This window comes from Mus caroli, chromosome X (assembly GCF_900094665.2).
Source record: "Mus caroli chromosome X, CAROLI_EIJ_v1.1, whole genome shotgun sequence".
Classification (NCBI taxonomy): Eukaryota; Metazoa; Chordata; class Mammalia; order Rodentia; family Muridae; genus Mus; species Mus caroli.
The window spans coordinates 29,548,956-29,558,175 of record NC_034589.1 but is presented as its reverse complement, the minus strand read 5'-3'; the positions used below and the strand labels follow the sequence as shown (position 1 = coordinate 29,558,175).

Below are 9,220 nucleotides of genomic sequence, written 5' to 3'. Positions count from 1 at the left end.
GGGCTACACAGAGAAACCCTGTCTCGAAAAACAAAAAACAAAACAAAACAAAACAACAACAACAAAATGAATCCAGTTCAATAAAAGAAAATATAGTGGCACTATCATCTTCTTTAATCATTATTTGTTACTGTCTATTTACTTTAATTATATTCCTTAAGACAAATTGGGTGAAGTGCCAAATTGCTCTTTTATGATGGTATCATAAAGAAAAATAAACAAGTTTCTCATATGTTGCTGAAAAGAGACTAATTATTAGATACTGATTTAATGATTTACTTAAAGTGCTGCTTATACTGCTTATTGGCCAAACATGGCCTTCCTTGATGCCTGGGAAAGAATGAGCTAGACAAATAGTTAAAACAATAAGTTGTTGCCTTTAACAACCTTCTGACTGCCACATACCTTCTAAAAAAATCTCTTTTGCTTGCCCACCTCCCCACCTTGTGGCTTTAGAGTATAAAATGAGAATGGAAACTAGACCCAGGACTGAGGCCTTTCAGGGGATATCTCAGCTTTAGTCCACTGGTGATATCTTCTATCTTCTGCTTTTATTGGTGTTGGAGTCCTGGTGATGACTGCTGCTCCCAGGCCTCTTAGCTCACTAAAGGTCTCTGGAGCATAGAAGTGTGCACCCCTGACTGGATTCTGGGGTCTCATGCCAGTGGCTAAGGGGACTGTGACACACAAGAGTGAAAACAAAAACAAACACAAAAACAAGACTAGGCTGAACATCCAGAGAAGGTAAGCCCCTTGACCCCATTGGAGATAGGCAAGAGGATCCAGATAAGCTTAATCATCTAACAGGAGACTGCATTCAAAGCCTCAATAGGATACCAAGGTGTCACTGGTCTCAAAGGAAAAGCCTCAAAGGGATATCAAGACACTGGTATAGATCTCTGGAGAAATAAAGAGTAGGAATTTAAAATGAGAATGTAAGCTGGGTAATGGTGGCACATGCCTTTAATCCTAGTACTTGGGAGGCAGAGGCAGGTGGATGTCTGTGAGTTAGAAGCCAGCCTGTTCTACAGAGTGAGTTCCAGGACAGCCAGGGCTATATAGTGAAACCTGTATTGAAAAATCAACCAATCAAATAAATAAATATTTAAATAAATAAATACATAAATAATAAAATTAGGAAATGTCTAACTTCTGACTTGATAGTGAACAAGTTACATGAATAATTCCACAGTGCTGTGGCTACTGGACCTGATTGGGGCCCAACCTGAGGTTTTTCTGAGGTCACTTCAATTGAATGGGCACTCATTATCCCATAATATGAGGTGAGTATGTCTAGGGTTGTATATATGGCCCTAAGATAAGACTCCCCCATCCCCCTGCCAAGTCACTATGAGGCAACAAACCAGGGAGTCTATCCTAAACATCAGATGGGGGCTAGGCTCATATAAACCCTTCAACTCCCAGTTAGCTTCTCCAGAGGATACAATTTTGCCCATGCTGCTGCTCCATGCTGGCTCTAATTGCTAGCACTTCCCATCACTGAGGCAGGTGAAGAGCACCTGATTCTGTCTCCATTGGCATCTGTCCAGTGCAATGCACATCAACCTGCCCTGTTCAGTCAGCTCTGTCCGACTCAACAGGTACATAGGGATGCTCATCAGACTCCAGTAAGCCACATTCCAGGGATGTGCAGGCTCCAATATGTCCACTATGGGAAAATCTAGGCCCTCTCCTCATTCAACAAGATGACAGGTATGTTATCCAGCCACATACTTGTCTGAAGAGGAAGGAATATGCTTCCATGATTTCAGATACATTATAAAAGATGTTTTTTCCTCATGGCTAGACTTAAAGGATGAACCACTCCTCGATTCAGATATGTAACCTTTTTATTGCTAGAAGATGATGTCTACAAAAGGGAACTAGACCCTCATATCAAGAGACTCAAAACAGCAACATACAGAAAAATGGCACTGCTCACTTCAGGAGGTAAAGACTTTTAAAAACAGAACAAAGCTTCCAGCTCCTAGAAGCTGCCCAGGCTCTCAGCTGTGGCACTGGTACACTGATACACTATACAGAGTCAAAGTTCAGTGAGTCAGGGAAACCAGGCAGTCAAACAGGCTACACTCCATGAAGATATAGCCCCGCCCCCAATTCTCTGTCATTATCCCCTAAAAGGAATGTTTTATCAATTGATGAAGCAGCTACTAAACATGTGGAAGAATGGCTGAGTAGTATTGGTAGGAAAACAATCCCCGAGATGACAGGTCCCAGTCTAATCTTGAAAGCTCTTGAAGCTGGATAAAAAGGAAAAAAAAAGTTCTACAAGAATTATTACAAAGACATTTGGTGGTGCCTAGGTTGCCAATACTGACCCAACAAGCTAGCAGAGCCTTTCTGAATGTTCTTGGGAAAAGCTCAAGCAGGGACTCAAAGTCCCCACACTGACACAAAACACAGTTCCTACCCACTTAAATATCTGTAAGTAGACTTCACTGACATTCAACCCAGCAGAGTCTGGCAATACTTTTCAGGCTGTGTAACTTCTTCTACATGTACAGAGAATTAACTTGAAACTTTCACACAAAATTCCACCCCCAATCTTCAGGTCTCGTTGTGAAAATAAATAAGATTTTAATTCTGCCACATGTACTGTTTAGGGTACATTGTGCACTCTACAAATGTGGTTACTGTCCTTTTGATATAAGATCATGTTTGCCACCCACCTCCAATGTTTCCAAAGGACTCAGGGAAACTGAGAGTATGGACACAAGCGCCTCTAATAGTTCTTGAAAGACTTGGATGACACTGCACAAAAAAAAAAAAAATGGCCCAATCCTCACCACTCCCACAGCTCTTCAAATTGCAGGTGTGAAGCTGTGGAGACAGCATACCCATGCCAAGGCTACTGTGGACCCAAGCCAGAAGTGGACCATTAGAGCCAACACAGATTAGCCAATGAAATCAATCATCTCAAACTAAAAGATCCTGACAGAGAGTAAAAAATTATCTAAGCCCCAATTATCTAAGCCCCTAGACCTGTGTCCAAAATAGCCCCATTGTTCCAGGATGCCAGGTGTTTGTGGGTTTTGCCAGGTGTTTGTGTTTTTTGCCTTTCTCTACCCCAATGCCAGGTGTTTGCAGTTTTTGCCTTTATAAACCCCTTACCCCTTGAGCTCATGGTCAACTCCTCTACCCCTGCGTGGGATATGAGTCAGCCCCAGTGCACTGGTCTTTCCCGAATAAACCTCTTACAGTTTGCATCAAAATCATTTCTCGTGGGTGATTTGGGGTGTCACCTCTCCTGAGTCAGAATGTGGGGGAGTCCTCACGCTGTGGGTCTTTCATTTGGTGCATTGGCCAGGGGACGCGACCATCCCTCCCACCTGAGAATCGACTTGGAGGTATGGGGATCCCCTCTGGAATGTGTGCCTGCCGGCTGGTATCTCTATTCTGAGTGTCTGTTTTCTGAAAAGAACGTGTGCTTGTTGTGTTGGTTTGTTTATCTGTGTCTCGTCCGGGATAACGCGATCACCCTCATCTCCGAAGACCCACTTGGAGGTGAGATTTCTTGTGTGAAATGTTTCTATGTGCAGGCGAAGTTTGGAAGTTTCTGTTTGCAGTCGCAAAGCTGAAGTTTCTGTTTGTCTCACAGGAGACAGAGACCCAGGTCTCAAGACGAGACCCAGAGTGTGATCGGCAGACGTGTTAGAATCACTGACTGCTGCTCTGGGGGATGCCTCGGAGTGAGGGGAAGGACTCCAGGAGTCTGACTGGGACGGGGGTGAGGATTCAGTAGTCTTTCTGGATTGGAAGGACTACATACCAGCCCAACCTTCTGCATCCTTGGATTGGTTTTGTATATTTGTCAGTCTCTGTGTGTGTATATCCCTTGTGTCTGTTTTGTGTTTTTCATGACTTGGACGATGGGACAGACTGTGACAACCCCACTAAGTTTGACATTAGATCACTGGACTGAAGTTAGGTCGAGGGCCCACAACCTTTCAGTGGAAATCAAGAAGGGACCTTGGCAGACATGTTGTGCTTCTGAGTGGCCAACATTTGACATGGGCTGGCCACCAGAGGGGACTTTTGACGACACTGGGCGCAAGAATGCCCTAAGAAGAAGGGGAAGGCCCCTAAAGTCCTGGATCTAGAGGATGATGATTAGGGGAGACGGGACTCAGATCCCCTCCCTGAGCCTAGGATAACTGTGACTCTGGAGGGGACCCCTATGGACTTTCTAGTAGACACCGGGGCAGAACACTCCATGTTGAAACAACCATTGGGAAAACTCAAAGATAAAAATAAAAACATAGTAATTGGAGCCACAGGATAGAAACGACACCCTTGGACCACTGTACGTACTGTAGACTTAGGCAAAGGACAAGTGAGTCACTCTTTCTTGGTCATCCCTGAATGTCCCACACTGCTTTTGGGGAGAGACCTTTTGACTAAACTGAAGGCCCAGATCAGATTCACTCAAAAAGGGCTGAGAGTAAGTTGGGAATCTCCTGCTTCCATGATCCTGGCCCTACAATGAGGAAGAGTATCGCCTGCATGAATGTACAAAGCAAGCAGAGGGGCCAGGCCTAAGAGACTGGCTGAAAGCCTTCCCTAGGGCATGGGCGGAGATCAGGGAAATGGGGATGGCTGTCAGAGTAACCCCCCCCCCCCCGTGGTTGTGGGACTAAAGATGGATGCTACTCCTATAGGGGTGCAGCAATATCCAATGAGCCACGAGGCTAGGGATGGAATTAGGCCACATATTCAGAGACTATTACAACAAGGTATTTTGGTGCCTTGTCAGTCGCCCTGGAATACCCCTCTGTTGCTGGTAAAGAAACCCAGCATGAGTGACCATCGACCAGTCCAACATCTGAGAGAGGTCAACAAGAGGGTCCAAGACATTCACCCAACTGTTCCTAATTCCTCTAACCTCCTCAGCTTGCTCCCCCAGAACAAAAATGGTACACAATACTTGATTTAAAAGATGCTTTCTTCTGCTTAAAGTTACATCCCTCCAGTCAGCCTTTGAGTGGAGAGACCCTGAAACTGGACAAACTGGACAAATGACCTGGATGCAGTTACCCCAGGGGTTCAAGAACTCCTCCACCCTTTTCAATGAGGCTCTGCATCGAGATTTGGCCTCCTTCCAAGCTGAAAACCCCCAGTGACTCTGCTTCAATACCTTAATGATCTACTCCTTGCTGCGACCTCGGAGCAGGAATGCAGGCAAGGGACTAAGAGACTGTTAGCTGAACTGGGTGAGTTGGGGTACCGGGCCTCTGCCAAAAAGATCCAGTTGTGTCGAACGGAAGTTGTCTATCTGGGATACAGTCTTCGGGATGGGAAGCGGTGGCTGACGGAGGCTAGAAAAAAGACTGTGACTCAGATACCAGTGCCGGCTACTCCAAGGCAGGTGAGAGAACTCTTGGGCACAGCTGGGTTCTGCAGACTTTGGATACCTGGGTTTGCAACACTGGCTGCTCCCCTGTATCCCCTGACTATATCAGAACATCAGAAAGCATTTGAGGATATTAAGGAGGCCCTGTTGACTGCACTGGCCTTGACACTGCCAGATTTAACCAAGCCCTTCACCCTTTACATTGATGAAAGGGCAGAAGTGGCCAGAGGGGTTCTTACTCAGACTCTAGGGCCATGGAAGAGGCCCGTGGCATAATTGTGGTGCTCCTCCACTCTCTTGAAAGCATTATCCACCAGTCCCCAGACAGATGGATGACCAATGCCCGAATGACTCATTAGCAGAGTCTGTTGCTGACTGAGCAGTTAATGTTTGCTCCTCCTGCTATCCTCAACTCTGCTACCCTCCTACCTGAGACAGAAGACTCCTCGCCCATCCATTGCTGTGCTGACATCCTTGCGGAAGAAACAAGGGTCTGGAGTGATCTGCGTGATCGGCCATGGCCAGGCATTCCAAACTGGTATACAAACGGAAGCAGCTTTTTGGTGGAGGGTAAAAGGATGGCAGGGGCAGCGGTGGTAGATGGCAAATATGTGGTGTGGGCCAGCAGCCTGCCAGAGGGTACGTTGACCCAGAAAGCTGAGTTAATTGCCCTGACCCAGGCCCTTAGGATGGCTGAGGGACGGCCTATTAATATCTACACCGATAGCAGGTATGCTTTTGCTACCACCCATGTCCACGGCATCAACTACAGGCAGAGGGGGTTGTTGATGTCGGCAGGCAAAGATATTAAAAATAAAGAGGAGATTCTGAGTCTCCTTGAGGCTATTCACATGCCAGCCAAAGTGGCCATCATACACTGTCCAGGACATCAAAGAGGCCGAGACCCTGTGGCTAGAGGTAATCAGATGGCTGAACAAGAAGCCAAAAAAGTGGCACAAGGACCTATGGTCCTCACAGTGAAAACCTGGCATAATCAGTTTGAAAACCCCTATCGTTCTTAGCTTCAATTACACCCCAGAAGACTATCAACAAATGAATAAATTAGGCTTCGAGTTTGAAAATCCCTATGGCCTGAGAAAAGCTAAAGATGGAAAAGTGATTTTGCCCCCAAAAGAAGGAAAGAGATATGTTACTGATTTACATCAATTAACCCATCTAGGGGCCAAGCATCTACAGACTTTGGTTAAGTCTTCCAACGATTATGTTTTGGGAATCTCTGATGTAGCAGAGGCCGTAGTCAGGAACTGTGTACCGTGTGCCATGACTAATGCAGGAACCATCCTCATTTCCACTTTGATGGGACCTTTTTGCTGCTAATGTTTGGCCCGCTGATTCTTAATAGGTTAGTGACCTTTGTAAGAGAAAGGATTAGTGCAGTCCAGCTGTTGGTGCTGAGACAACAGTGCCAGTCTCTGCAGAACCTTGAAGAAGAGATTGAAGTGCAGTTCTAAGATTAGAACTAGTAACTAGAGGAAGTGGGGAATAAAAGGTCCTGGCAGAGAGTAAAAAATTATTTAAGCCCCTAGACCTGTGTCCAAAATAGCCCCATTGTTCCAGGATGCCAGGTGTTTGCGGTTTTTGCCTTTCTATAGCCCAATGCCAGGTGTTCGCAGTTTTTGTCTTTATAAACCCCTTACCCCTTGAGCTCGTGGTCAACTCCTCTACCCCTGCGTGGGATACCAGTCGTCCCCAGTGCACTGGTCTTTCCCGAATAAACCTCTTGCAGTTTGCATCAAGATTGCTTCTTGTGAGTGATTTGGGGTGTTGCCTCTCCTGAGTCAGAATGTGGGGAAGTCCTAATGCTGTGGGTCTTTCAAAACTACCTAGAAATGGGGACAATGCCTCAACTCCTACTCAGCCTCCTGATGTCCTTCTTAATCCCATGGATATGCATTTGAATTAGTCCCCACTAAGTCTCTCTGAGTCTGTCACATAAATTAGTATGGAGTGCAATCTTGTTCCAGGGAGACTTCAACACCTATCACTATAACTTACTGTCCCCTTAAGAGGCCAAGAGGAGACCTATACTATCTCCTCCAGGTGATGCTACTTGGAAATAGACCAACCATGAATCACTCCTCAGACCTCATCATATGTGATGGAACTGCAAACACCAGTAAAACAGACTGCAATTCCTTTTGGATATGGTCTCGGTAGTGACAACCTATGGATGAGTGGCCAGAGGACAGAACTATTGTGAGGCAATCCATTGGTCTTATCTTAAACACTTGTCATCCATGGACTTCTTCATGAAAGTGAGGAATGGAAGGACAAGGAGTTAAGGCCACAATGGGCCTTGGGAATGGGGAGGAATAATATGGGAACTAACCATAGAGAAGCCCTTCAGGTGGAAAAAAATCATGTCTCGAAATACTGGTTTTAGTAAATGCCAGTCACCTTTTGAACCTAGGTCAGGACTGGTAAATATTCATACATGCAGGGCAGGTTATTTATACTGGAGTAGGAATGACTTAACCCAAACCTGACTAATAACACAAAGGAGATATGTTTAATTGGGCCTCCTGTTTAAGATATAGGAAAATTCCAATGTGTGAAATTTGAAAAGGGCTGTACAAGACTAGCTGAAAGACAAATACTACATACTTAACCTGCACCTACTATCCAGAAGACAGTCACAGATTACCATTCTTGGCCCCCAACTTAGATGTACTCTCAGGAAGCAAAGTCAAGCAATACTTACATCTCTTAGATTCAAGAAATAAGGGAAGACTGGGCCTTCTCCCACACATCTTTAATTCTAGCACTGGGGAAACAGAAGCAGGATGTTCTGTGAGTGTGAGACCATCATGCTCCATATAATGATCTCCAGGACATCCAGGGCTATTTAGTGAGGCCGAGTCTCAAATAAATAAATAAATAAATAAATAAATAAATAAATAAATAAATAGCACTTTCTTACATTGGACATCCACACATAGAATAAAGCTATATCCCTACCTATCACCCTGAATAAAATCAATACAAGATCTATAAAAGACCATAGTTTAGGACATAAAGCTTTGAAACTGCAAGAGGAAAATCTAAGGTAAAGCACTTCACATTATTACAGGCAGGGAATTTCTGAATGGGACTCTAATAGCATACCAAAGAATCCCCAAAATGACAAATGGTTTGCATGAAATTAAAAATTGTTTTTTTAATCACAGAGGTAACAATCACTAGGGGGAAGAGACAACCTAAACAATGAGAAAATTTTTCACCTATACATCAGATTAATATCTAGAATATATAGAAACCTGGAATGATTTGGCAACCAAAAACTGTCTTTCCAACAAAGGAGTTATTGTAATGAATAAGCATTTCTCAAAAGAAAAAATATAAATGCTCTATAAATATTTGAAAATAGTGTTCAGTATCCTTATGAAACAGGAAAGGTAGTTTTGAGATTGCCTCTCACCCTAGTTGGAATGGCTATTATGAAGAAGACAAATGATAAATATTGGCAATGATATAGAAAAAGAGCAGCTTTTATATACTGCCCAGAGGAATGTAAACTAGTATAGCTGATAGGAAAATTGTTGTGGAGGTTCCTCCAAAACAAACAGACGAACAAACCCACAAAATAGAAATACCAAATACTCAACTCTACTAGTTACAGAGATACACTCAAAACACTCCAAGTCAACAGTCCACAGAGATGTATGCACATACATATTTACTGCTGCCCTATCCAAAATAGCTAAAAAAAAAAAAAAAAAAATCAACCAGTGCCCACTTTGGCAGCACATATACTAAAATTGGAATAATATTAGCATGGTCTCTGTGCAAGGATGACACACAAATTCATGAAGAGTTCCATATATTTCT

General features: G+C 44.1%; 1 pseudogene; it reads left to right on the top strand.

The window, feature by feature from the left end:
- The first annotated feature begins 9,120 nt into the window (after positions 1-9,120).
- Positions 9,121-9,218, top strand: LOC115030131 (annotated as a pseudogene).
- The last annotated feature ends 2 nt before the right edge of the window (positions 9,219-9,220 follow it).